We start from the raw sequence: 27,406 nt of genomic DNA, 5'->3' as shown, positions 1-27,406 counted from the left end.
CGTACCCCTAACTTCCCTCGCAGTCCTAAAAATTGCAGCCTGTCCCCAGCTTCGAGAGCATAAATCCACCGTCGCCGGGACGATATCCACGTCTCCTCGTAATATGCCTCAATTGAGTGCTCAGACAAAGATGCTGCTTTCTGGCAAAGTTCGTATTCATATAAAATCGGCATTTCTCTTGCTAGGATGCGCCCCTCCAGCTTCTGTACAGTAATAGTGGAGGGCCCAACATCCGCACGGGCAGCTATCACTCTTAGCCATCAGCCTATCAATTAGATCGACAGCGTACCGGCGAAAGTATGTACTGCACGCTCAAGCGCACAATCAGCGACGAGAACGGACACGAGACGAGTATGGGTGGGGGGAGAAAGAGGGCGGCTGCCCCGACACATAGCCCTTTTCCCACGGTCAAACACAAACACGCCCGACTGAAACAATTCATCTTCCACTCCACTCTGTGAAGTAGGATAGGTGGTTGACCATCGAAGCTGCATCGGCGAAAGGACGACTAGACGTTGACATTAAATTCGAGGTTAATTTGTTCTGGCCCAACCGTCCCCGCAATTTCGGCGTCACCGCTCCACCGCGTTGTCGTGACTTTGACCCATGTGCTCCTCATCACGGCACCGTTTTGCAGCTCGTGGAGAGAGGCTTGCCGAGCAGCAGCCTTGGCGGGGAGCTTGGGTTGTCCAAAAGGGCTGTCAATGCATCCCGCACTTAAAGTGAAACTGAAGTGAATTTGTCAAGCTCCTGTTTTTGCTTGTACTGCGTAAACCGGCTGAAATTAGCACCGTTTTTATTGTTTATCCGGGCAATAAGGCGGTATTTATTTTCTAAAGCCTGAAAGAGAAAAAACTACCTTGCGCAGTTTGCGGCCGACACTCTAACAGTGCTGCTTGATTGGACGATGTCGACGATTAGAACTGAAACAAATGTCGGTTTCGGTTCTGTGAAACACCATGCCTGGCATCTGACGTTATCGTTGGATGGGTATTCTCGATATCTCAGTAATCGGCATACCACGCTTCTTCCATGTTTTTGGCTCTACAATTGGTGAGATCAGCCTAGGAGCACAGTTTTTAATCGTAGCAATCACTAGCCGAGGCGTATTCAGTTGATTAACACCCTCCGCGTCACCGCAAAGGCTCAAATGCGATTCGCTTTTTTCCCCACCTTTGGAGCTTTGCCGGCTCTTCCCTGTATCCTAAGAAGCGTGTTCGCACCAGGCCAAGGGACGGCTGATTCGGAACTGTGCCCACTGCCCGCTAGCAGTCGGGGCTTACGGCAACAGCCCGCCAGCGAGAACTCGCTGACGCGTCAGTGTCAGTGTGCGCGCGTTCTGCGAACTTTATATGGCGTATCAATGAACGTTACAGCGCAAAAATGGTGAATTCACTATAGAAAATATCGGTCAGATTTACAAAAATCAACATAAAAAAGCATGCTCTCTCTCCGGGATTCGAAATTGCGCCTTGCGAAACAACACACCTAGCGCTCCAGAAAACTCCGCTACGAGCCAGCGCTACCTGTCTGGGAAATATAAAGTATATAATGTATAGCCAGTTAACATTTCTATTTAGTGTTAGTATTCAGCCTAGATGACTATTTCTTGTATAGCGCTCGTGCAGTAAGCATCCCCCAAATTCCCACAATATCTGATGTCTAGACACTGTATTTCTTAGACGGAAAAACGTTCCCAGATGTGTGGTCGTGCTGCTGACCACTGTGCTTGTTCACATAGCGCAAAAACGTGCTTCCTGCATTTTAGCTTTGCGCTGTATGGTGAAGGTGCGGTAGATTTTATTTCCTTAATACCTATATAACATTCGATGACTCCTCTCCCGCTTTCAATTGGGCTAATATTTTTCTACTGGCGTAGTAGTCAGCCAAGCGTGGCATGTGCTCTTGTGTGGATCTACTTGGACTTTAGGCTTGGTACAGCCTACAAACTGACAAACTAAAAGCACATTCCTCCAGGCGGAAATAGGGTCGTGGCTTAGTTTGAGCTGAGCGAACGAATGGCGACGCCCCGCTGGTGGCCGGCAGAGTAAACGCTGGGCCGACTGATTCTGTCGGAGGGTCGGCAAGCCGAGCAGTAGCACAGTCAAGCCAAGCCATCTTTTTGTGAAGAGATGCGAAACGTCATAGAAATTGGAAGGGAGTATGTAGACAGGGTACAGCATTTTAAATAATTTTTCTACTGAATAAAGTCGCGTATATGCAGCGAGAGTGGTCAAAACATGGCCCACAGACTCCAGACTACGATTTTCGCTAGTTATCCCCCAATATTTAAAAATGCATCTCGCAGTAAGCGATGCCATTCTTTAAACCGGGATGAGTCCCTGGGGCGACTGAATAAATTTGCCTCGTTTCGTTGCAAGATAAGGCTGAACTGTGGTTACAACCAGTATAGCAAAACAACGCTTTATGTTAGCTAACAAACACGCACATTTCGGGACGGGAAGGTGACGCCAAGAACAAATTTCACCCAAGCACAAGCTTTGACGCGACCAAGCACAAACTTTGACGCGGCAGGTTTGACGCGACAGGCTGCGTTCCGAAGCGCGCGGACCGAGCTTACCTAAGGTGGCTGACTGCTTTGCGCAAGCCGCCACGCCGCGGCCACCAGATGCGGTAACTCGCCGCGGGGGAGCTTCATATTTGCAATTATTTAGTAAAGTTGGTTTGCCCAGCCTGCACTCATCTTCACTGTAGAACATGGTCTTCCGGAGTACAGCTAGTCCGTCTTGTGGGTGATTACTGCCGCGAAAGATAGGGCCGAAGTGGACCTCCGGGGCTACAATTAGGCAGCTTTCTTCCTGTGTCCATGAGTCCCCAAACACGAGGCATATGGATTCTGCAGCCACGGGAGCGTGGTTGTCTGCCGGGGCTCCCTCCAATACTGTATGAAGCGGAGGCCTTTTGTGAGCAATTGAACAGCCCGCTTTGTAACTTCTTCTACACAGGGCACCGCAGACAGAGAAGCTCCCTCCCTTGGTTTCCAAGCGAGGCTGGAGGACCGGTGACGGACCATACGAGTGGCCTTAGAGGGACCCAACATCAATAAAGAAACCAGTAGTCTGTGGTATTATCAGTCATCGTTTCCACGCGTACAGTAGACGAAGTTCTCAGGGTGATTAATTAAAATTTAGGATATAACAGTAATTGTTGATAGGCCACGCCCTACGATCCCAGGCTCCAGCTTGTGGCCATGCAGTGCATGACTCCTTCAATTTCAAGCTGTACACATTAGCGTTAAACCGGAGCCCACAAGCTTGGCGAATGGACGCGTCCTACCAACCACCGGCGTAACAGGTTTGAAGGTTGCCGAGAAATGACTGCAATTTTATATGGTGTTGTTACCTTATACATTGCGGATATATAGTTTTTTTTCTTGAATTGATAGCGAAAATTATCATACAGCTACTGATGTTTGGCAATTGCTCGTATCGTGGTTGCGCAAAGTTCGGGCGAAGTGTGAGGCAGGTTTCTTGTTTAGCTCCCGCTTCCTTTGTTCGGATCTTCTTCATTCTAAAATGCATCGTTTTTAAGTTATAAAAACGCATATATGCAGGCATGCCTCCCATGGGCTCTCGAATGCAGCGGAATAAATCTTTCTTACGAAACTAGCCCAAACTAATACCAAGAAGATGTTATGCAGCAAAAACCTTTGCAGAATCAGATAACCGCCGGCCACGTAAGAATTGAAATTCGGGGCGCCAACAGAAAGGTTTTCAAAGGATTCCCAAAAGAGAGAAAGCTTCGACGAGCTGACGCCATTCTCGGGACAACATTCTCCCAAGGTATTCTGGTTGGTATTCCTACCGGAAACGCCAAGCGACATCGTATTTTTTCTTCATTTATATAAAAAAACAAGGTGGCAATCAGAGCTAAAACATCCAGCGCCGTAAGGGCAGAAGAAAACACGAAATATTATAAGAACCGCAATAAAAAACGTGGTATCTCAATGGAGGAACGAATATAGTTGAGAAGCAGCGGGAAAATGTTTCAGCTGGCCCATACAGAATGCAGCATTCGCTGGCACTCCTGCCCTTTTGCTTTACCGCCATGTTCTCCCCAGGGTCTATGTCGACGACATCTGGAAGCAACAATACTGATGTGAAGCAAATAATTGAAGATTTAGACTTCTATTACAGAGTGGGCTGATTCAATTTTTATTATCCCAGTGGTGTCCAGATATTCTACAAGCAGAGACAATCATATTTACCATCTAAATCAGCAGCACCACTGCTTTTATATTATCGATCGCATTGAGCATTCTGTTTCTTTTTCGTGAAACCTCATTTGGGTGCTCCGGATTTAGCGAAATACAATATACGTTTGCCAGCCTCTGAACTTGTGTTTAATCCCTTAAGGCTACGAATGAAATTCCTTCTAGCTTTATAGTCCTTGGTAAAGTTCTAAAACCTCCTCTTGATTTTGCTCGTCTTTTTAAGACTAGAAGCTATTGCAAGGAAGACGTTCGCCCGGCAAAACGCGTAAAGGGCTTTCCCTTCTTCATTTGATGCAAAGTTAAGAATGTGAGTCATGCACAAAAGAAATATATCAGGGTATTGCGCAAAACATGAAGCTTCTCAGTTTTGTAAAACACAGCTCTGCTGCGTTCACAAATGATAAAATATTTACAAAACGCTCGGAAGGCTTCCAATATCTAAACCAACAACTCACGTGGCAAGATGGCAAGCATTTCGGATTGGATCAATACACGACAATCGTTTAGAACGTTTAGTATTGAAGCCATCCAAGCAATAAAAGTGTGATTATTGGAAAGGTAGATTCAAACTGCGCGCAAGAATACCATAATGAATACATCATAATGGCGTGCATCGATATATGAATGAATCATTGTGCAACTTCCAAAAGTGCTCCGTCGTGTTCCGGGTAGCTGCGCTCTTATTGAGAAGCAATCTGCGTTTGGCAGCGGCGGCGTCGATGTCCGCATATGGAGTGAGCGAACGCGGCACAGAAGGCAGAAAGGCGCTTTTCTGAGGTAGGCGAAAAACAAACAGACCAGTTTGGCGCGCGCTAAAGATCCCCAGATAGTCAAAATTAATCCCGAGCCCTACACTACGGCGCGCGTCAACGTCTGCAATACGGTTGTGCTTTAAACCCTACAATCAATGAATCCGAAGCCAAAAAGAAAGAGGAGAGGAGTGCCTGGCGAAATGCGAGGGCAGCACGCGCTGCAATGGCGCCATCGCTTTCATGGCCTCTACCTCACACTTTCGTCGTGCATCGCCGCAGAGGAACGCCCTACCCCTCTCACTTCATCCGCCCATCCGACTACCTGGCATTTGCGTGTGACGATCAAACATGGGACGCTACGAATGGGACGCTAAGAACGCGCCTTATATCGTTGACTCATTCAAATTACTGCTGACGAGCGCTCTCTCGTGAGCAGTTGCCACAAGTGCAACAACATTAACTTTACTCAAACTACTTAACGTCTTGCGCCCCCGGAAATGCTCTGCATTTGATCGTGCCTCTCGCGAGGCGGATGTTTCACTGCGTCTTCTATCGGTCGCGGGACCTGTGGCGCCATCTAGCGGAGGCGCGGCACAACTCTTAGCACTTTGGAAAGATGCGGCGCCAGCCAGCTCTGTGTGTGCGTGCCGCACTTGTACAAATGACGAGCGCATTGGCTGTCCACAGAGCAAAGCATTCGTGCAAATAAGCCATTGCAGTCAGTCAGTCAGTCAGTCAGTCAGTCAGTCAGTCAGTTAGTTAGTTAGTTAGTTAGTTAACAACTCCGCAAGCATTTGCGTTTCTTGCTTTGTAAACAAAGCGAAACACGCAAGAATGACATTTCCTTGACTCATTCAAACTACGTCAAAAACCTGCTGATACAACGCATTCACTACCACCAACTCCCCAAACACTAAACGTTAACGCAATACACCCACCCTCTATGCGACACATTTACTCGAGTCCCCCTCGCGGGGAGATGGGCCCAATTTGTCGTTCGCGCGCTCTGCGGTCGCTAATATCTGTGGCGTGATCGTGACGTCAACATCACGCGTTCGTGTGGTGGCGCGATTTCGGCGCTATAACACTCTCTCGCGAGGGGCATTGGATTGGATTCAATTCTTTTTCTTTTTTTCTTAGGCTGTGTTCAGTTTTCGCGTGAATTGGCCAGGAAATGTTTCATATTTTCAGTTATATTTTTCAAAGCCCAATACCACAACTTTTCCTTCCGTCAAAGTATTCAGCGTGAAGCACTACTTATTATGGCAAAAAGAGCCATTCATGATATTGTGCCTATGTTGACTCTGACCTCATCTGGGCACTCAGGACCTCAGCTTGTTCGCGTGAGCCGCCTCAAGCCGTACCACCGACGGGATCTACCTACTACTGCTCCTCCTTCATAACAGGCACCGGGACGGTGCTTCAGCGGCAGGGGAGTTGTGTCACAGACTTTGGCCAGCTTCCCTAGAAACTTACACCGAGCATAACCGCATATTCTTGTGAACAATCTCTCTCTATCTGGGTATGTGCTCCCGTGGAAAGACGCCGGTCGATCACCAAGGGAATGAAGAGAAGGCATATAAAGTCCGAGCTACCTCTGCAATGGGTAGGCGCCATCAACCCGCCTCTATCTTGGTGACTACGCTGTCTTTTGTAAATACACCTTCTTCCTGACAACCTATCTCTGCGCTGTCACGTGACAGATGTTTCCTCAAAAATATAGGGAACCTATCGATAGCACAATTAACGGCTCCAGCGGCTCTATCGTTACCCTTTGTTTTATCGATTTTTCCTAAGTATTTGGTACACAGTAAAGTCGTAAAATTGCGAAATTACCATCTTCTGTACATAAATTGCGTTCGAGAGGGGAAAGGAAAGCTCTTCCTTCTTACGCTAGAATAAAACTCTAGTCCTTGCAAGTTTCATTCCGCCAATTGACAAGAAAGTATGATCAATCGCACATTAAAAAAACGTGTCCTGTTTAGCGCATTCATGCGCCACTTGTTCGCAGCTTGCTTTCGATAAAGATTAGAAGTGCAGTTAAATTATTTGAAGCTACTCTTTCTTTTATTCAATATTGACAGGTTTACTGTGCGATTTTGCTCCTTCGTTCTTGACACTTACATATTTCGCGTTTCTCAGTGTTTGCCTGTTTTAAGAGACCATTTTTCTTCCTCTGTATAGTATAGGTTTCACTAGGGTCCATTATGAACCGTCAACAATAATGCTAGCATGGGCCGGCCGTGCCGAAGTGAAATATGATTACAGAGAAAACGTATGAATATCCTAATGATCTGTAATATTGGTGTTTTCAAAAACCTGGCCCTACAAAAAAGCTATGAGCTTTGTTTATAAATAGCCTCTTCAAGCAGGTGCATGCGAACTAGCATATTGCAGCCATGGGAATTTTTTTAACAAGGAAGTTGACCTCAAATGTCATGACAGGGTCACATCCTTCCTTCTAACGGTGGCGAGTTTACGAGCACTTGAGACAACACTGATTTTTCAGTTCCAAGATTGCATGCTAAGCCGACCCCTCCTTGACAACTCCTTTCTTACTGATTGAAAATATTTTGTGTAGGTGGCCAGCATTTCGGGTTGCCGTGAGAAAAATAGAGGCGAAGCCACATCATGCCACTCGAAGAGCTGCGGGGAAAATCTATAGAGCCCTTGTGAAGAGCATGGTATACATCTACTCCAGATGGAAGACAGGTACAAAACGACCACCATTGTCATAGCAAAATGAACTGCCATAAAATTACTTAGAAACTTTGTTATCTCAAAGGACTGGAAACTGCTGGGTAATAACGTCTGACGATAACAATTATATGTTTGAAAGTGGACGAGGAGCAGATCTCTATATGCAGAAGGCAACAAAGTGATGGAGGAAAGCAAAACGTTCGAGGACTTTATTGGGTGTAACGCGAGAGGGTCGATTGGGAACGAACCACACATACGACGCCAAGGAACGTGCAAAATTATGTATTCTTCATGTTCCGGGCAACGCGCTAGTGTGAGGGCTTGTAAAAATGCTGGTGGTATTTGTACACTAAGGCTTCAGAAAAGTTACGTTTTGTGCCGAATATGCATACCGCGATATCTTTAATTCCTTGTCGAGCCAGCCAGCGTTTTGAATCTCTGCTGCTGCATGCACCGTCTATACTCTATAACCACTGCACATGAGCTGAAGGAGGGAGTGCAGCATGAACTGCTTTCAAAAGCGGCGGCACCGGAAAGGCAGAGGTCATCTACGTTGTGTCGCTTAAGATGGCTTCATTAAAGCCTGCTCCCGAGAATGCTGGTTAGTTGAAGTGAGGCGGTGGGAGTATATCGATTTTTATTTCTTATTCTATCAACCATAGTGGCACTAAACAGTTGTATTGTTTTCTTAAGCTTTTCGGCATGGCCCAAACTCTTTTTGGCTAATAAGAGCTTGCGGTTACGAGGGGGCCGCCGCCAGTTGGAATAGTGTTTTGCAAATATTCTTGCTGCGTTTTAATTTTAACTGAAACGTTTTAATTAAACCAACGTTTAATTACTAACAGGGATGCATTTGGGTTTATTTCTGCTCAGAATCCAAGCCTTTGTTTTGTTTTTGAGAGCCTATAGTGAATTTCTTTCTTCGTCTCCTTATTTCACTGACGTAATATTGATCCGGGTGTCATATCGGGTGATGACTCGTTTCCGCCGACGCTTGCATGTTAAGCACCGCTGATGGCGGACGGCTCGCGGTTACTAAAAATCACTCAATGAGCCTAGAAACCTACGGCATTACAAACGTAATCAACCCTTTAGGTCAAAATAAAACCACTACATTATTTTTCTCGTTGGGTTTAATTAAAATACCCATTCTGCAAAACATGCAGTTTGTATACATTGCGTTTTCTAAAGCAGTAAATGGTCCTCTGATATAAAAACACGTCCTCCGGAGTCCTGCTTCTGTACCAGGAAAAAGTATCAGAAAGCGTCCTTTCGCTGCGCCACCGGGCAGATAACCGCAGAGGTATAGTGCATACCGCTTTCGCATTATTGTGCTCAAAATCGACCTAGAGTTACGCTTTCAGAAATAACAAAATAAGAGGTAGACGCAGCATGACGCACAATAATTTTGGCATTGCTGGATACGCCGTTGGGCTCATCCAAGCGCACCTAGCGTTCGTCTAAACAGCGTCCTTAGCGCATACCCGTAGAGGTGCCAGTGCTTAACAACATATTTTTCATTTCGTACAAGTCCCAATAATCAATCGTTATTTAATACTCACACAGCTAACAATTTCCCCCTCACCCTATAGCGCAACAGTCCCAAGTGAGCTGGGTTGTTCTACGGGACAGTGCACGCCTTACCGCTATGGGGTATTTTCGAATCTATAACGACGGCGACTGGGAGACTAGTCGCCTGACTGGGCCCTACACTCCACTAGGCTGCAGATAAGCCCCGGCCCTCTCCCGCGAAACTTTGAAACATTGCTCGCAATGTAAATCTTGAAAGAGCATTTAGCGACGTAACATTGCATAATAGTTATTTTGCCGTCACATGGATTATATCTAAAAAAAAAAAACGGCAGAAGCCGCACGGGGTAATTTTAGGCATCTGTGATTATTTTGGCTGCCTGCATCGCCGATCTCGTTTTTTATTAGCAGCTATCCCCCAGCTATGCATCGGCAAAAAGAAACACTCGTTAATTAGTAACCATTAAGAACAGCAAATTATTAAGCGCAGAGAGATTGCCCTGAACAATCATTTAAGTGGCCTTACAGAGGTCGTTGTTAAGACACATTTGCGGTAACAACAGCGTCTTTGCTGCGTGAACAGGAGGAAGCATGTTTCTGATTATTACACAGGCCATGCACGACACACTGCTTAGGCACTTGAGGACACACCCATTCGCTATTTCTGTAGGGAACGGCTTTTGTTGCACCCCAAGTACTGCATACATATTTTGCCACGCACCAGCTGATATTTAGACCTAGTGACGTGTATTTCGCGCAGCGGCTGGTTTATCCTGTCAGCACCACAACTTGCAAGCGGCTTTGCCGCTAGTGCAATTATATTAAAACGCGAAGGTTTGATCTATCACTGGTGCCATAGGCGAGCAAATTCAAGACGAAGCTTAAGCGTGCACGAAATGCACGTGAGATCTAAAAAAACCGTCGAAATGACAGTGATCACACTAAACTTTTTTGTTTAAAAACACAAATGGTGTAATCTTTTCTGCTCGTGAACAACCTTAAACCGTGATTTTAAGTGATTACAATTTGTTTTTCTTTTAAATATTTAAGTCATGCATCTTACAGAAGAAAAGATAAATGCAGGCTCGTTTATGCATACAATGCTCCCTTTTGCCCCGCAGATATCTACAACACGACGGAAAAGACGAAAGAAACGTGCTCGTGAGTGGAACAGATTGTTTGATTTGGAGAGTATTACCCTGCAGAGGGGAACGGAGAAACATCTTTGTAACGGCTCTCGTTTTTTCTTCCGAAGCTCGTAACCCCTACTGGGAAATAAAAGCCCCCCCCCCCCCCCTCCCCCCGCGGCGTTTCCTGTCTGGACAAAAGGCTCTTGGTCCGGCGAACGACATCGCCTGCCGAGCAAAGTAGGAGGGGGATACGAGTCGTGAGCATATTGTCTTACGAACACTCAACCTTCAAGTGCAATGTAATGGAAGAAAGGCCGATCTGCCATCGAATAGGGCGGGCATGAAAGAGTTCGCGTCTCGAAATACAAAGGGTGCAGTTCACGCTGCGAAGTCTGGGCGCCTGTTCTATAAAACTTATTCCTCGCTTTTGTCTTCCTAGAGCCGGGCTACACCATGGCTCATTTCCGGCCATACAGAAAACCTCTGGTGCATTGCGAAGCATTCTAAAAGGATGGTGCGAACGAAAATATAATCAAACGAACTGCATTTTTTTAACTGCCTGCTTTATGGCTTTATATTGCCTTGACTCAAGTTTTTTTTTCCTTTCTATAGTTCATACCACAAGCTGCATGCAGCACTGTGGAGGCTACATTGCTGTCACGTGGAACCTGAAGGCCCCGGCGCCTATTATCGATTTCCTCCCCGGAGAGTTAGACCCCCCAGTGGGCGGCGCTCTATTGACAACAATGTAGCCTCCACAGTATGCATTCAGCTTGTGGTATGAACTATAGGTGGCCCTGTAAGCTAAGCTGTCAGAGCAGCGGCTACGCTGTTCTAAAAATCCCAATGTCGACCAGCAGACTTTATTCTCTTTGAAAACTGTTGAAATCGATCGCGTTTATAACAGCAACGTGGTAGCATAGATTTCAGGTGAGTTCTATTACCATTGGTATAAACCAGGGTGTCGAACCGGAGCCGGAACCGAACCGAAAACCGGAACCGAACCCGAATTTTTGCCTGGAACCGGAACTGAACCGGAACCGTATTTTTTCCGCCATTTTGGAACTGAACCCGAACCGGAACGAATTGAAGGAACCGTTCCGAACCGGTTCCGGGGCCTCAAAACTGTAATTTCTAGTTTTCCATCCCGGTACCCTACCTTGCATCCGAAAATATTTTTACCATTCGCCAGACGGCACACGCAATATTTTGCATAGTCTGCAGTTCCCAAGGCCCAAAAGGTTCTCATCTTATTATTACCCTAAATTTAATGTAAAGCCCGTATACACTATTAGTTTGCTTTAGGTATAGCCCATCTCCCCAAATTATCTTTTTGCATTTACAATAACTTAAGTTGCAACGCATATTCCGTGGCAACATATCATGGGGTATTCCTTATGGTTTCTATCTGCAGTGTGTTTAAAATCGTGGGAAGTTTTCATGTTGTTAATTCGAATGCATCCGTGTCCGCTTGCGAAGGCCTTCAGGGACACCATCAACAATAAATCCGTATCTTCCACTTATTTTAGTTTGAGTGGGCACTTATATAAAAACAGCACTGTGACACAAACACTCACAGTTCTCTACGTCACCATCACTTTTTCTTGTATTGCCGTTGTGTCCTCTGGTTACTGCCACAGGAGAACATGAGAATCGAAAAAAAATTGGGGCCTTCTCATTTTTACTTTTAAAGTAAATGCGATAGCATTTCGATGCATGAATTTAAGTCGATTAACGCGGATTAGCGGGTATACTAGGGTGGTTTAGTGAGATGAGTGAATGAACTAATGTGAATTAGTGGGTCTGCGGGGTTGATTAATATGGATTAGGGGAATTAGCGGGTCAGTTAAAGGGACACTGAAGTGATATGTACACATTGCAGGATTACTAGCGCAAATTGTAGTCCGGAGTCCCCAGGCCATGTTTCGACCACTCTAGGCGCGTTTACGCGATTTTATTTAGTAGAAAAACTAATTCGAAAACGCTGTCCTCCTCTCTTTACGCTCGCCCATTTTCTGAGGCGTTTTCGTGTGACGTCAGGAGGGGATGAGCTGGCAATTGGCTGCGCCACGGCTGCGCTACTGCACGGCTCCCCGGCCGACAGATTCAGTCGGCCCAGCGTCTCGTCCGCCGGCCGCCGGCGGGTCGTCGCAATCAAGGAGGTTAAAAAAAATTGCTTGGTCGCAATTCGTTCGCTTAGTTGAAACGAAGCCAGGACACGTTTGTGAATGGAAGAATGTGCCTTTCTTTATTTGGTTTGTTTGTACACTGTATCTAGCTCCAAGTCAAGGTCGCTTCACACAAGCGCTGCACATGCGACGCTTCGCTGACTGGTACGCCAGTAGGAAAATATAAGGCCTCTTGAAGGCGGGAGAAGAGTCAGCGAAGTCAATATAGGTACTAAGGAAATAAAATCAACTGATATTTTTACCGTACAGCGTAAAACTAGGGCGCGGGAAGCACTTCTTTGCGCTGGGCGAACAAGCACAGCGGTCAGCAGCACGACTACGCATCTGCGAACGCTTTTCCGTCTACGAAATGCAATTGCTAGACGTGAGCTACTGTGGAAACTCGGGCGACGCTTACTGCACGATCGCAGTACAACAAATAGTCACCTAAGCGGCTTGAAATGCCAAAACTAAATAAAAGTGTAAACCGATTGTACAATATATACCCTATATTAGCAAGACATTCGCGTCCCGCTCCGTGGCCTAGCGGTCTGGGGCGCTAGGATTTCACCGCAAATGTTTTGCGAGTCACGAGTTCGAATCCCCGCGGGTACGTGCTTTATTTTTTTTTTTTGTAAGTTAACTTTTTTGTTTTCCGCCGATGTTTTCTATATTGAGTTCACCTTTTTTGGGGCCGCAACGTTCATGGCTACACGAACTAGTTCACAAAACGCGCGCAGGCTGGCACTGGCGCGCTAGCGAGTTCTCGTTGGCGTGCTGTTGCCATAAGCACCGACTGCTTGCAGGCAGTGGGCACAGGCCAGAATGAACAGACCCTTGGCCTGGTGAGAACACGCTTTTTACGATACAGCCATGAGGGAGGCAAGCTCCAAATATGGGGGAAAAGCGCATGACATTTGGGCGTCTGCGGGTGCGCGGAGGGCGTTCATGCACTGCGTAGGTCTCGGCTAGTGAATGCTACGACTACAAGCCGTCCTGGGAGGCTTATCTTGTGCATTTTACAGCCGACAACATGGCAGAAGCGCGGTACGATGATTACTGAGATATTGAGAATGCCCATGCAACAAAGCCATTGGTTATGTTTTGCAGAACCGAAACCGAAACCGAAACTTGTGTGATTGCTAACCTTGGGCATCGTCCAATCACGGCGCCCCTCCTCTCAACGTCACAGCCTTAGTTGGTGCGGCCGCCGCAAACCGCGCATGGTAGTTTTTCTTCTTTCGCGCTTTGTAAAATAATTACCGATTTGTCAGCCGGATAAACGATGAAAAGTGTGCTAATTTGAGCCAGTCTACGCAGTGCAAGCAAAAACGGGAGCTTGACAAATTCACTTCAGTGTCCCTTTAAGGCGGATTAGAGGGTTGGCCCAAAGATGAAAGATTTGGGGTCCTTGGCATTTGTAAATTTTGCAGCGTTCTCTTTCTTGACCAATCAGGAAATTTAGTTACGCACAAAATAGCCGGAAAGTTATGCGTCGACCACCTGAATGCTATAAAAGGCCTTTTTTGTATTACGCTCTTATGTTATTTCTCGCGTAACATTTACATCTCGCAATGGAGTTAAAAACTAATTGCCTAATGCATGCCTCATATTCACCAAAAGGTTCTCAAAATGTGTATATATATGAGGTAAGACTAGGAAGCAACTGAACTGAAAGAAAAAAAAAGGAACGATCAACTGGTTTGATGCGAAAGACACCCGATAACATTCTCCGATACCTTCTCTTTCTTCGTGCTACCGTTCTGCAGCCTTCCACAGGTGTAGCATCTCAACCCCCGAACACAGCCCCTTGCAAGCTGAGGAAAAGGCGATAGCACGTGCGCTTAGCCAAAGGGCCGCCAAAAGTCTAATAACAGACTCTTATCAGGCGTGGCGAAACTTTGCCAACAGTCTATTGCACGTTACAACACTTCGAATGAACAAGCAGAGACCACCAACGAGACCAGCCAGGATTGTATGGGCACCAGCTGATACTGGCATCGCCGGCAGACAAGATCACCAACCTCGTGACTGGACATTTGACCCGCTTAGCCAGCGCTGATGAAGCCGAGCCCGAGCGCATGCATCCTGTATACATCCTAGGAAATTAATTAGCACTATAGGCTCTCCCGTAGAACGTATTCCTTGATTTGATTGATTGTAGGGTTTAACGCGCCGACGCAACGCAGGCGATGAGGCGCGCCGTAGTGGAGGGCTCCGGATTTATTTTGACCACCTGGGGATCTTTAACGTGCGCCGAAATCTCGTACACACGGGCGTTTTTGCTTTTCGCCTCCATCACGTATTCCTTCCCGCACAAATCGCTAGCGAATAGCCAGGAAAGATTATTCCGTGCACTGCGGATTAACACCTTCCCACACATCACCAGTCTTCACCTCTTTGACGGGACACAATTCTCTCCATTTCGTCGCTTCTGTGGGAAGCCTGGGAACCTTCCTAAACAGTGCAGCCAATATAGAATCAATAAACATAACATTTTATGGCAAAAATGCAACATGCATTTTGTTGCCTTCACTATATTGAGTTTCAACAGACTCTGTATTGCCTTTCTCTGGGGTCGATCGAACTCTTTATGTGTGGACTGTGGTCATTAGACAGGCAATAAACATCTTATTATGAACACGCAGCAAGCATCTTGTTGCCTTCATCATGTTGAGTTTCAATAGACTCTGTATTGCGTTTCTATAGCCCACCCACGGAGGTCTGGTAGTTTATCCGTGCATATATGTGGGGTGCTATTGCACTGCCTGCCCCGCCGCATCAAGAGAGTTCGCGAGATAGACGTACCATCACTTCGTCTTGAGAGCACTTGGCGCTGTGGTGCCCGGGGTGACGGACATTACCGCCGGACAGTCTGAGCACCTACAAAGCTCCTCTCTTAGAACTTGCCAGAAAACCTTACTCGCAGGCAACAGGATATTACGACTACACTCAATAAGAAATTTATAGAAAGCTTATAGAGATAAATTTAATAAAAACTCATCAGAGATTCTGTTCAGACTTAGCTCATATGCAACAGGTTGTGATGATTGGGCACAATAAGAATTTTACAGAAATCTAATTGAGGTAAATTTAATAGAAACTCGTCAGAAACTGTATTCAAAGCGGACTGACTCGCAACAGGATGTTACGACGATACTCAATAATAATTTTAAGAAAGCCGATTCAGGCAAATTTAATAAAAACTCATCAAAAAGTTTATTCAGAGTTTATTCACACGAAACAGGATGTTACGAATATATTCAATAACAATTTTAATAAAAACTTCTGCCGTAAATTTAACCAAAATCCGTCAGAAACTATATTCAAACCTGACTCACACGCAACAGGCTCTTGCGACTATGCTCAGTAAGAATTGCATAGAAAGCTTATTGCATTTTTTTAATAAAATCCCTATAAGAAACGCATAGGAAACTATATTCAAAAGCGATAAGGTCTATTGACTTGGCTCTATAGACTTTTAATTAAAGCGCGGTTGCCAATTTGTAATGGAAACTCAATAGAAATATTCTATAAAATGTTGATAAAATGTTTATAGTATTCTTTTGAGCAATCTCTATAACAAGTTTATTAAACGTCGGTAAAGATTTTTATGAGGGATGAGTCATTAAAGCCGTTCTTTTTTTCTAACTGGTACGTTAGCATATGAAAGATAAAGAGAAGGAAATCGCTTTAAACGCCACCAGCCACGCTTGATAGTCGAGGTTGACGCCGACGCGGGACTGTTTTCGACTTCTAGCAGTGCTAATGGTTTCATGTTAAAGCTAAAGCGCCGTTGAAACAAGGTAGCAGAAAAGCGTAGCAGACCAATCAATTTATTTAAATGCAAAATTATTTGCCTCATTGTGCGAAAACATGGGTGCATGCGCGCGTGCGTGCCTAGACATTTGGTGGAACCAAAAAAGCTGTTGGGCGCTCAGGCTCTCTTGCGCGCAAAAGACTTCCCGCTCACCAGTAAACTACCTGCCTCCTGGCTGCCTGCCAGGCAGGCGATTCCTGCGAGGATGCGTGATTTCGGGACGAGGGGCGGCCCGCCACGAGACGCCCAGGCGGATGGGGGAGGCGGCGGAGACGCAAAATACTGTACCATGGCGACACTCCAGGGTACTAAAAATTTCTGCAGAAATTCAAACAATTATCTACTAATGCGTAGCAGTCCTATGCCGCTTGTTCTCTGTGTGAGTTTTTACAGCCAATTTTTTGGTTTTATAAAACCTGACCGACCAATTATCTCAATTGACACTGCTATAATTACAAATGGAACATTCGCGAAATCTCCATTATTGTGGAAATGAAGGCAGTTATACGGTTTCCCATTTTCCTTAATTGCTTAATATTTTTCTTATTATATAGTTTTTCATAATTTTGTTCGACCAATTATTTCCATTTGCGCTATTATAACGATTACATTTGTAACTCGCGAAATCTGCCTTATTGTGGAAATGCAGGGTGTTACACGGTTCGCCAGTTTCCGCAATTATTTTACATTTTTTTATTTTTTACATTTATAAATTTTGTTCGACTAATTATCTCCATTTAGCCTAGATAACGATTACAGGTGGAAATTTCCCGAAATCCTCATTATTGTGGAAATGCAGGGTGTCACGCGGTTTGCCAGTTTCGGTGATTACTTTTCTTTATTTTTTAGTTTTTCAGAAATTTTGTGCGACCAGTTATCTCCATTTACGCTGTATTATAGCGATTACAGGTGGAACTCCCGCGAAATCGGTATTTTTGTGGAAATGAAGGGGGTTACACGGTCCTTGCTATGGGCAAAGAATGGTACGCATTAAAACGATTGTGGACGGACGGGTCGTCTGCTTAGTAGGACGGGGCAATAGGCAGTCTGCAGGGAGGCTGCCCATTACCAGAAGATTCTGGCGAAGATGCACCGAGGGGGAGGCGTCGGAGGCACCCGTGTGCTGCCCACTGGTCAGGAGGCTACATGTTTGCTTTCCAGAAGACTGGCGAGAACGCATTATTTGGAGACGATGTGCGGCCCGTCACTTGTCGGCGAAGGGAGTGGATCACATGGCTGCACAGCTGTTACGTAGAGCCATGCGTTAGAACGCAGCCCTTAAGCACCCGCTCCTCTGGTTTCGCGTAGTCCCTCAGCGGTGGACTCGTTGTAACCGAGAGAACGAAGACGCCACCGAAGATAGAGCTTGCAGGAAAACTGAGGTTGCAAGTATGACGGAAGTGTAAGGGGGAGGGCGTAATTCCGTGACCGTGCGAGACCTGCTTCACAGTGGCGACCCCTTACGAGATAACGACAGAGTATGCCGCGCGCCGTAGTGCATTAGCTGATGACGCGATCACTTCCTGAGGCACAGCATCTATGTGCCGTCGCCGAGAAGACTACAGTGCGCGCTGCACTCAAATTTCGCATTAGCGAGTGTCGTAATCGTACGTCATTTTCTTCCTCAAGAATACAACTGCGAGGTATAAAACTGCAGTGTTACGATCCAAGAATAAATTAAAATAAATTATAAAAATGAAATAAACTAAACCAATAAAAACAAACTTGCGGCCATAAAAGCAGGGCTTTCAAATTCATACAAATACGTAGTCTTATGTGTCCGAGCGAATTTTTCATTTCGCTTCAGTTAATGTTGTAATCGTGTACCTACTATAGAAAACATTTTGCAGTACATTTTACAGTTAAAGGAACTCTTCAACAGTTTAGATCAACGCTCTCACTCTTATATTCGCTTCTGGAAGCACTGCAAAAGTTATAGCTATTGCCAGCACAGAGGAGCAGTGCGGGATTTGCTCGTCCCAGCAGATACGCCTTCCGTTTCTGCTTCGGTTTTGTGGTTTCTATTTAATGTCGCAATTTAGGGAAAGCCGGCAAATAGCCGCTACATCGCTGTAATGACGTCATTCCAGCGGTAGAAGAACGCCAAGACTGGGGAATAGAGAAAAATATTTCAAGCAAGTTTGTAAGTTACCTGATGGGGACAGAGCAGTACTTTTTGTCTGAGGGACTTTCCGACTCCCTGATCTAAGTACTGGATGTGTTGGTTGACTACTTTTTGCAGCATTCAAGATTTCGAACAAAGTTGAAAAAAGTGTTGCAGGGTTGCTTATTTTTGGCCAAAGAAAACATTTGCACAAATAAACCTACATTACGGCTTCGTTTTTGACAAGGAAAGCTGACAAGGAAACGAAAACCGAAGACAAAAAAATTAAAAAAAAACCGCCTGCTTTTTTTTTCCGAACCCGTTCGAACCCGTTTGAACCGGTTCGAACCGGTTCGAACCGGAACGGAATGGTGCACCGGAACTGAACCCGAACCGAACCCGAAAGGCTTGAACCCGAACCCGAACCGAACCCGAAAAAATTCCGGTTCGACACCCTGGTATAAACAAGCGCCGAAATAGACATGAGGCACGCCTATAAAAACAAAATATCTGAAAGAGTTTACTTAATGTACAAAAAAAAGATATTCCTAAACTTTCGTTCCATTCGTTGCAAGAAGATACAACGCCTCTTTAACACGTTGCCAACGCTTTCGCAGGCAGACCTGCTCTTTGGCAATGAGCCGTGCTCACCACAAATACACGCCAGACCCCTTGGCTATACATCATCGCAATACAAACAGCTGTTGACAAGTTCGCAGCAAGGCACGCAGGTCTCACTGAAGCGTGCGATTCCCTATGAACAATTGTTTAAATATATAAAACAACTTCTTGCTCTGACATTTTCAAAGACTTCGCTTAGCTCCCGATGGCGCCAACAAACGCCAAATCAGTGTATGTGTTGAAAGTGTTTGCTTTACGATGGAACGCAATGTTCTGCTTCTGCGAAAACGCAATGCGCACTATACCCAAAATTTCTACTGGTGCGAACTCAACTCTCCCCTAGGTGTGTACAGTGGGCGATGTCAGGCGCTTTCTCTCCTCGTGCCGAAAAGTGTATTGTTGCTACAGCCCGCAATCACAGGAGGTGAATACGATCTTTACGAAGTTCCGGAGGCAGTCTACCACTTGTTTAGTTTCACTTTTCACTGTCGCACTGCTAGCTGAGGCATTGTGCTTGTTCAAATTGCATCTTTGTATCTTTTTACTTCCTTAAAGTCCGTACGCCAAACCCTGTCTTTTACATGGTAGCAGGATTGTGTCTGTGCCAGAACTTCACAGCCAAATGGGTGATTTGGGTATAATCTGGCAGATTGACGCAAATTTCTAGTATGCATTCAAGGTTCTGAAGAATATCATCGGCCTTTACGTCTTTACTGTTAGAAGTTCCTGGGCAACCTTCTCCCCATACTGCCTCCAGTTACCTGTTGTGCACCGATTATAAGTAAAATCGTTAAATGGCATACGAACCAAGGAGGAAGAAGGGAAGTTTTTAGGATGACGAGTACTAGAGGATATGAGAAAATTAGCAGCCCCACTGCGAACCGTCTAGCTCACATTTTGTTGTTGTTCTTGTGGGCTGCCAGGACGCTTCGTGGCAGCGGTAGGCTGAGCCGGTAGGGCCATGACGCCGCCTATTGCTTCAGGCTGCACGCTTCGTTTATCTTGCACAACACCTCATTATTTCTGGTCGCCAAACTAAATGCACTGCTTTCGAGTAACACGAAGGCTATTAGTAACATTGGGGCGTGGCAAAACACGATCATTGTATGCTTCTTCTGTAAATTATCAAACGAAAGCAAACCTCTCACGCGAGAGTTGAAACAGAGCCTGGTTGGTGCATTACTTTGAAAGGAAAAGACAGGGCGTCGGACGCCAGGAGGGCAGATGAAGAATCGCGAGTGTCTGTGTCTTCCTTTGTCCACCACTAATCACATTTCATGGCTTTCTTACAGAACTATCTTCGCTTGAAACAGCTTTTAAAAGGTTCGCAATTGGGGGTTTGGCGGAAAATGAAGCTGACGTTATCATTAGCATAGTTACTATTCAAGCTCTGCATTCCATGCAATCACGGACAAATAAATAGTGCTTCGTTTCTTCCTTCTGTCCTGCATATTGCAAGGACAGCGGGAGTTGTTATTGTCTGCGGTAATTGTAAATATGGCGATATTGCGACACTGTAGTTGCATTGCTTCTCGCCGTAAATTATAGAAAATCATCAAAAGAGCAAAACAAAATTTACCGTTCTTCACACTTTACGGTTCAAAAGTGCTCACCAACATAATCACCGACTCCATAAGGTGCACCATCGAGTTAAAGTAGTGCGAATAATGACTTCTTCAAGCGGTTTCTCTCGCTTTGGGTGACATCAGTTTTGTGTGACATCAGTTTTGTGTGACATCAGTGTTATTTAGAACACTGCTGCCGCGACACCTGCATTCTTCAGTAACGTTTATTTTTAAACACCTGGAGGCTTTAATTCGCTGATTTAATTCATGCTTATCAAGAAAACAAAATTTGTAACCTTTTAAGTTATGTGTACCACCAAGACGATTTTTTTTATTTCTAAGCAATGACGTGTGTGTACAGGTATATGTGCGGCTGTATCCCGAAACTGATGGTTCAGGAAACAGACTGCCCGCTGACAACCAAAACAGCGAAATGTCAGTGTTCTACCAGTTGTGATTAGATACTCAACAATTAGGGTCTTCTGAAGCAGATAGCCTAATAAGCATGCCCCAATCGGAATCAGAGTCAAAACAAGTTAATTTGTGCGAAATATACATAATATCTCCAATATATTTAGAAAGAGGTCCAGAGTAAGTGACTGCAAGGGGACCTCCTTTAGACTGTAGAAGTGGGAGTAGTTTTTCTGTACATAGCAGAGAAACAGAACTCCAGGAAATTACAATTGAAGGAAAATAAAATGTGCTTATAATCTCACAGAAAACACTTTACAACCAAGAAAAACACACTCTCACTAGAAACAAAAGTAATTGCATATAGCAACGCACAACGCAACAATAAAGGATTAAGAAATAGAGAAATGACCTAGCCACCTGACGAGATATGATCCATTAGCTTCGTTTTAATCTTATTCAGGAACGGGATATCTTAAGGTCAAGGGGTAGACTATTCCAAAATAAAATGCGAGGACCACCTGAGTCTTATCATTACAGTTGCTGCTGAAAGTCGTTATGTTGCTGCTGAATCGGGCTGACTTTTTTTAGTATCACGCATTTGTTCATTTTCAGCCAGTAGCGGAAGGAGTAAACGGTAATGTGAAGCGAATTGCAAGACGTGTGAGGCTGGAAATTCGTCTCCTTAAACTGAGACGGCGTCCAGGGTTTTGTTTTTGTTTACAATGGGACGAAATATTTCAGGTAAGCCTAATTTTGCATTTGTGGTTTGTCTGCGTGAGCTGTTTTAACGCGCTTTAGTCCAGCATGAAGGACCGGATGCGCAACTGTGGCGTTCATTTGAGAGATGTAAGCACGAGCACTGCGCTTGCTACAGGCCCCGGCCCAGGTTGCCTTGCGCCGATTACACTACTTTCATAACGGAGCTACCAGATGCCATCTTCACAAAGGTGCATCAGAAGTAGCTATCATACCTGGCCTCACCGCTTGCGCAGCCACAATCGATCGTCGTCGACCATATTTAGGGAAATACATCTTCCCTAACAGTGGGCGCACACGAAGACTTAGGCAAAGAAGGGGACCGGACGAGCGCTGTTCTAAGTCTTCGTGTGTACCCACTGTTAGGGAAGATGAGTAAGTACCAAATCGCCCAATTGTCGATTCTTCAGGGAAAAATACAAGATGGAGTAAGTTTCTGCAAAGGGAAACTTTACATCCACCGAAATTGTCACCGTACGGCTACAAAGAAAAGCTATACAGCTTTCTCGAAAACTTCGCAGTTGATAAAAAATTCGTCCTGATACAGAGTACGAACCCGGGACCCCCGTTCAATTAGGGCAGTCACTCTACCATCTCAGTTAAAAGAGGACAAACTGCTTTGGCAGCGCCAAATTTTTTAGTGAAGGCAATCTTTCCTATTAAAAAAAAATAAATATCTTCTGCAGAACCAAAAAAGGTATTATAACTTCCAGCGTAGAAGCCTTGCTTCCGTTAATCGATTTAAACTCGATTGTTCTGAAGGCGTGATGGAGCATCCCCGCTCTGATCGGGGCAACGGCCAAAAGATTTCCAAACGATGAAGTAGTAGTTTAACAGAGTATACAATTTTTGAATGTTTTTTCTTGCTATTCAAATCATAATTAGGGGAAGGCGGAAAATAACGGAAAAGAAGAATATGATTTACACAAATGTTTGATACATTTACGCCGTTTTAGATACAATACGGATTGTATTAGTTTTGGTTCATTTTGCATCTTTTGCTGAATAAATGCGGTGCTGAAGCAAAATAAATATTGATGTGCTGCTCTTGCGGCGATGCTTTTTATTCCGAAGCATTCCCCTCGTGTGTCGAGAACTTTCACCTATACAAATTTCAGACAAGCTTCACGTAGTGGAGCTTTCTGTATGCCTAATAATAAAAAAAAAGGATACCGTATATCCCAAAGGCTGCTCAACACTCACGTTCCGTTCCAACGTGTCTATTCGGCTCCGCCATAGCTCGTAGTCCTGCGCCTGTGTGCTCGTCTTGCTCCTACTCCACGCCTTACTCCGCCATCAACAATTTGTGGGACACTGTTCCGCCTATCCATAACTCTCCAATCTAAGCAAGGGTATGCCAAAATGGAATTAGGCATTCTGTTCATTGCTGTTATGGTGATCGGCATCCTGATGTCGGAATCTGTGCCTTAGAGGCGCCTTGAAGCTCTACGATGCACTCGACGTGCATTTACCCGCCTCGTAGGGCCATATTGCTTCTAAAAATGTACCAGCGCGCAACTGCCTGGCGCGTATGTGCGGATTAGGCCAAATAAAGTGTCGGAGTAGGCATCTTCAAAGGACCTTATATAGGCTTGCGACGGTGGCGATTTTAACCGCGCAATCTCTAGATTTCGTGTTCACTATATCATATTCCAAATAATATACCTCTACGTAAAGCAGGGACCGCACAAACATGCAAGAAGATCCTTGTTTATCTGTTTATCCTCGTCACCATTCTGACTTACTCAGACGTAAATTTGCGACTCTGACGCAGCCTTAATGACGCACCTGGCGCTAAAGGCTAGGGCGCCGCTATTGGCAGGTTCCCTTAAATGCTGCAGCCAGTCAGCGATCTCGCGTCTTGGCAAAACTCGGGAACACGTTTCGGCAATTTCTGCGAGCCACACTGAGACACGGCATACATTGGTAGGCACAAATGTCGATTGTTGCCATCCCTCACGCGAGAGCATTGCTGAGTTTGCAGATATAGCGTGCCGTTTACAAGATATGAACAACATTGAAAAATCCGGAACGTCGCTGCAGGCGGAAGAACCGCTAAACGGCATCCGCCTGCATGGTGAACAAAAATTCCAAGACGCATACGGTGTATGCACGACTCGGCAAACACCGGAGCAGCTAAAATTTGCTACCGCCCGCCAGAGCAGGACTATTGCCGAAAATCAGTTTACAAATGGGTGAGAGAGTGTGGTGTGCGGTGAAAAATTGCGCTGGGGATCATCGTCGGCGAGGGTTCTTACAGCTGTGACCGAATAACTGCGGCGCCGCTAAGACTGTTCTGCGCGACCCGGCCTCGGAGGTCCCTGTTCGCCGCGACAGCACCGCATGCAGAAAGGCCAGCGGGCCGCTACTTGTCGTCGGACATCTTCGTCGGACATCTCTCCCGCCTCTATTTTCGCCTTCAAAGGCTCGTGTCCCGTATACTAAATCGACGCGCTGTGGCAATCATGACGCGCGGGAGAAGCCTCGCTGCCTGGCAGTGTGAGCGACACCGCTGACCCGGCGCAGTCACTAGTGGGCAGATCATGCGTGTGGGCTGCTGGAAAAAAAAACAGTGATATGCCGCCTAGTGGAACCAATGGCCCCGCAAGATCAAGGCCCTTGTCCTGAGCCGGGTTTTGAGCCGGGTCTTTAGTCAGGTTTTGAGTGGGGTTTTGAATCGGGTTTTGAGCCGGGTCTGTGCCCTGTTGCTTCCACAGAGCTTACAAAACGCAAGCACAGTGTGGAAGCTCCAGGCCTTATCGCTGGCCTGTTTTAATGAACGATAACTCGGCTACTTCCCCTTTAGGCTATTTTTGCGGCAAGAAGTTGCTTGGATAGTACTCCAGCGATTGCACATGTATAATAGTAACATTTGGAATCCTGTTTAGGGCAACTTTAAAGCAAAGTTGCCTATTTAGCATCGGTATATGTTCTGCCGTATTGAAATTGCTTCTTCATTCACTGTGAACGTTCATTACAGGTAAAAAAGACACGAAAAACGAAATAATGTTGTGTTAAGTAACCCCCTCGAAAAACAGGGCTCAGTAGTTCCCTTCTTGATATACGTGACAGGAGCTCAGTTGGCCGAGTACTACCAATACAGACAAAACTGGCACGCAATACAGGAATCACAAACTGCGGCAGTCAAGCACAGCTCATCATTTCAAAGTGACACGATGCCTCATCCAGCTCTGTTTGTGCAAGCTCCCCAGACAGCCACGCAGCCACAGATCTCACGTCAAAGCGCAGTCAAGAGCGCACTTCGACCGTCGTTGCACTGCGCCACGCCGCACCTTCTCGCGCTCGCTCCAGTTATGCCTGCTGTTATCCTTGCCATCAGTTGCAGCATCCGCTCCGCACCCCGCAACGAGTCCGCCGTCGTAATCCCTACCGCAGCCTCCACCAGTACAGGTTACCCCACGACACGGACACTACGTCGCCGAGACCAGGAACATGCCGTTCTGTCAACCTTGCCACTCGACCACTGACTTCCATGTGCCTGTAAATATCTACGAGTTCCTCCTCTAACCCCAACCCCCAGCTTTAACTTACAGTACTGCACAGAACAACGCTCCCTTTTGCTCTGCGCGTCTTCAACCATTCGACTCGGGTTTTAAAGCAAAGCTTTACTTTTGTTCAGCGATTTCGCGAAGGATGCGCAAGGTGACCTTTTGACCGCAGACACACCGCCAGCGACACACCCCTCGAAGCGGATCGCGTGATTCGGCGGGCCCGCTGTCGGCGCTGCGCACAAGGCCACGTTTTCAGTCGTTCTGCGCAGACCGCAGAGCAGCAGCGGTCGAGGCAGCCGACCACCCCTACAGCCTCCCATGCTTGCGGCGCTGGGTTGTCCCGGGCAACGTGACTCGCCTCGTGCCTGGCGAAGAAGAACGGTTAGTTCGCCGTGTGCCGCGTTCCCCCTGCCCCCTTCTGTGAGCGTTGCACGAAACCGAACGGCTTTGGGAATACAGCTAAATCAAAGGTTAACCAAACGAAACCAGACTAAGCCCAGCTTTTGCTTTGCATATTCAAGGTTAGCTGAGCTAAGCCACAGCCATTTTTTATCGCACTCCGTTATTATAGTGTACCTTCAGGCACAATGTGACGCCTTTGAGTACACATGGCCAAGTGGAAATCTTTTTGATTTTGTTCTTGTAACCGAAAAGCTTCTCTTGCTGATATACCACTCGCTGTAAACGTACCACAAATGTGCAATTTCATGTATTTTTATATCTTTTTGATGATCTGTTCCTGCCACGAATTTTGATTTTCTTGCTTTGAAGACATCATTGGTACATATTTTGCATTTAGGATCACATTTATGCACAATTCGCACAGGGTGCTCATCGACGGAGATCTGTAAAACTACCCACAATAGGAGATTCAGCTCCGGCTTTAGCGAGGAATTTCATAAATATTTTCAATCTTTAAGTGCCCAAACGGCGTTATGTCCCATTTCTTTCTTTTCTGTCAGAACATTTGAACGGAGTCACTTATCAGAAAGCATCAATTACTTGATTAACATTGTGGGGCATATGAATCGCCGAGTGTACCGTTTCGTGAACATCTGGGGAGAATCGTTGTCGCAACCTTGGCCACGACCCTAAAGTGGAAGAGTATGTGGAGCTTAAATTCTTTTCTCTGAAGTATGAGAGCACCGTGCGATAAAATATTGGCCACCTGCGATTCCAGACGTTACGAGTTTCAAAATTGTTCAGAGAAATTGTTATCTCCTAAATCCCAGGCTTAGAGCAGATTACCATTGCTCCGTCGCCACGGGTCCAAATATCCGGCGCCAGTTTATTCTTATTCCTTAGTCTCTTCTGTGCCCTCTTTCGTAAAGCGGGCTTCGAATTGCATTATCGCGTTTTAACACGCTTTGTCCTACAACGCGTTTGAGTGGAACTGTCAGGTTTATAGGAGACTCCAAGGAGTCAACTTTAGGGGTATATAGATCTTCGTCTGCTAAAACCTCTATTCCTTAACTCTATGAGCATCCGTCTCCCTAGGGTTGTGTAAGTTCATTTTAGCTGTTGCAGTGATAGAAGTTATTATCCGTGCCGTTTTCTTGTTTTTATAACTGCATTCGAGTAAGGATGAAAATTGCAACCAAGAAAGAGAAAAGAAATGTGGTTCGTTCTTCTTTCATAGGGATCGGTAAAACACGAAAGGGAAATGCGTCTTCACAGAAGCATTCGAATATTTATTGTGCATCGATATGAACTTGAATATCGCTATTGATATTTCGTCGCTATGGCACCGTAACACCCGTCAACATCGGGTGTTGACACCCGTCAACATCGGATATAAAGGCAACTGGATTACACGCGCCCGAGCATTGCGTAAATCTGATTGAAACCCCAGGTGCTAGCAAACCGTGCGAAAGAAAGCGAACGGGTTGTCAGCGAAGCGTTTGGTAAAGTCACAGTACCCACAGCGAAAGGCGCATGATTTGCGGGTTGGCAGCAGTCTTGTAGATGTGCTTGACGAGCGACGTCCTGCTGGTGGGCCGCTTAGGCAAAGCTGCGACCACGTCGTTGGTTCTGCTCCATGGCGTGTACGCCAGGCGCTTGCATTGCGACGAACTCAGCTTGTGAAACGCGGCGGCGGCG

The sequence above is a fragment of the Haemaphysalis longicornis genome, unplaced genomic scaffold, assembly GCF_048455015.1.
Source record: "Haemaphysalis longicornis isolate Haplotype H1 unplaced genomic scaffold, Haemaphysalis longicornis Haplotype H1 scaffold_4, whole genome shotgun sequence".
In the NCBI taxonomy this organism is placed as follows: Eukaryota; Metazoa; Arthropoda; class Arachnida; order Ixodida; family Ixodidae; genus Haemaphysalis; species Haemaphysalis longicornis.
This window is presented reverse-complemented; position numbering follows the sequence as displayed.